Source organism: Gymnoscopelus microlampas, assembly GCF_963454915.1.
Source record: "Gymnoscopelus microlampas genome assembly, chromosome: 2".
In the NCBI taxonomy this organism is placed as follows: domain Eukaryota; kingdom Metazoa; phylum Chordata; class Actinopteri; order Myctophiformes; family Myctophidae; genus Gymnoscopelus; species Gymnoscopelus microlampas.
In genome coordinates this window covers 37,851,783-37,854,282 of record NC_139939.1, presented here as the reverse complement: position 1 = coordinate 37,854,282, position 2,500 = coordinate 37,851,783, and the positions used below count along the sequence as shown (strand labels likewise).

At 36.7% G+C, this 2,500-nt stretch overlaps 1 protein-coding gene across 3 annotated transcripts in view; it reads left to right on the top strand.

Annotated features, from left to right (window-relative positions):
* bnc2 (basonuclin zinc finger protein 2) overlaps positions 1 to 1,170 on the top strand; it is a 247,244-nt gene extending 246,074 nt beyond the window's left edge. For all 3 annotated transcript variants that reach the window (XM_084044643.1, XM_084044644.1, XM_084044642.1), the window contains exon 7: positions 1 to 1,170. This exon is cut by the window's left edge. The gene's annotated coding sequence lies outside the window, so the exon portion shown is untranslated.
* Positions 1,171 to 2,500: the final 1,330 nt, after the last annotated feature.

Sequence of the window (2,500 nt, the reverse complement as noted above, 5' to 3'; positions counted from 1 at the left end):
ACGCTCATCTTTCTGACAATAAGTATTGCTGGCGTGGAGGTCAACCGTGTTATGGGGTTACTTTCTGGGCATTCTGATATTCTAGAACTCTACAGTACATAGCACACACACACACACACACACACACACACACACACACACACACACACACACACACACACACACACACACACACACACACACACACACACACACACACACACACACACACACACACACGGAGGGAGAAGATGAGAGAGAGAGAGAGGGCTGCTGTCCCAATAACAATTGTAGGCCTTGGTCCAGCATTGAAGTTGTCAACGTACATGTATCATGTTTTTAACAGGGAGGGAGGGAGGTGACATTACATGCATGCTCTCTGGTCAAGGTAATTCATGGAACAAAATGGGATGAAAATGTTAAGTGGTATAGCGTAATAAATATATATAATGATGGATTTGTATAGCTGCTTCAGTCTTAAGTATTTTGTGATGTGTTACGGAGGATTGACCCTCGTAAAAATTTGAAACTGGAAACTATGACATGTCAACAATGCTGAAAAAGGAACATAAATACTTCTTTCACATTACTGCAAGGTCAAAAGGTTTAAAACATAAATGTTTCCCATCACACCAATTGCCATATTTTTATAGTCTTACCATTAAGTATAAAATAAGCTTGAAGATTTGTGAATAAAACATTTTTTTGTTTGTTCTCTTTTCTTTCCAAATGTGTTTTCATGTATCTGAATGCATTTGTGTTTTTGTGTTAGCGAAACACCCATGGCACCACGTCGACACTTGACAGCCCTGTTTCTGCTAGCATAGCATGGCTTCCGCACACGATCAGAACAGAGCACAGGAGCTTGCGTCACTTTGATTTCATAATGGTGATTTTGGTTCGGTAGCCTCATGAATACTGTATGTAACCTGGACAGGTTTTTCCCATTTGCAGTGAGGAAGAAAAAAAATGGTCCTTGTTTTTTTATTTTATTTTATTTTTTATTTTATTGTTGTTTTGTTTTTTGCTTTCCTTGTATTTGTATTTGTTTCTGTATCATAACTGTCTATGGTTTTTGCATAAAATGCATAAGGGTTTTGGGATGTAAATGGAATTTTATTCATATTTTGTCCAAATACCTCTTGTAATTTGTATCAGAATTCTTGTACAATTTTTATATTAAAGATTTATCAGTCACTGGCAAGTCGACATCACATTACTTCTACTGAGCATGAACAGCGGTAGAGCGAGGGTGGGGGCTTTGAAACATAAAAACTATGTGCAGTTGAAGTGGAGTAGCCTGAAGGGAGGCCATTTTCTGTGAAGTGAGAGATTTTTACTGAGAGGCACGGGGACAATATGTCAATCAAGCCGTTTTAACGAGACAACGCGATTTCAGCAGGTTTTCACTGGCCTCTTTTAATTAGCCCATGATAAAAATCATTTGGGAAAAGGCTATCTTGACCAATTAGTGGACGATTAGATTAATAGAGTCATTGAAAGATGTACTGGCACGATGAGTGGTAGTTGCTGGTGCTAGCAAATTAGTGAGGGGGTCACTCGAGGAGGGAATGTCTGAGCAATGCACCTTTGTCTGCTCATGTGCTGAGGTTTAATAAAACAGGCCTTTGTAAGGTGCCAGAAATGTGTCTGTTAAATGCTCTACAGTTTACATTTTAGGTGTTTAGTCCAGGCTATTATCTAGAGCCACTTAAAATGAGTGCAACAGTAGAACAAGGCTCAGTTCATATATCACTGTTCTTGTGGAGTAATTTGATTGGACAAGAGGCATTCAATGACTGCAGACAGTACAACAGCACTGGAACTATAAAGTGTCACTCTCCAGGCTACAGCCACTAGCTAGCAAATGTTACTCTGTTACTTACACAATCAGGGCTGACAGTTTATATTGTCTATAATGTTATAATGTTGCCGAGCAATATTTTTGTTGATGGGGTCCTGAAGGAAATTTGTCTCATTATTTGATAAATATTTTATGGTAGAACTGTTGTATAATAGGGTAACACTTGCTATGCATCCCATGTCTATAATTCCTAATAAGCATAATTTATAATTCATTATAATCGGCTTATAACACTGTATAATTAATAATTCAATAATTCAAGGGGGTCCACAGATTTCAATAGTAATCATGACACATTATAAAGCATTCTATAATTACTTATAAGGTCAAGTAATAAATGGAATGTAATCTGCTCATAACACTGTATAAATAGAGATATAAGTACTCATATTGCAATCATAACACATTAAAAAGCCTCTTAAAATGACTCATGAGGTCAAGTACCACAATACTTCATAATTACTGGTCACTCACTGACTTTTTATTTTGCAACTATGATAATTATGATACACTACAGTATGTCTGTGAGTGTCCAGCAACACTACTACACAGTATTATAACACTTAATATTGTTAAAAAGCACTATTAGTATTTATGAGTTCTTATAACTATAGCTGCATAGTGTTATAAGCAGATTATAATGCATTATAAGTGTAC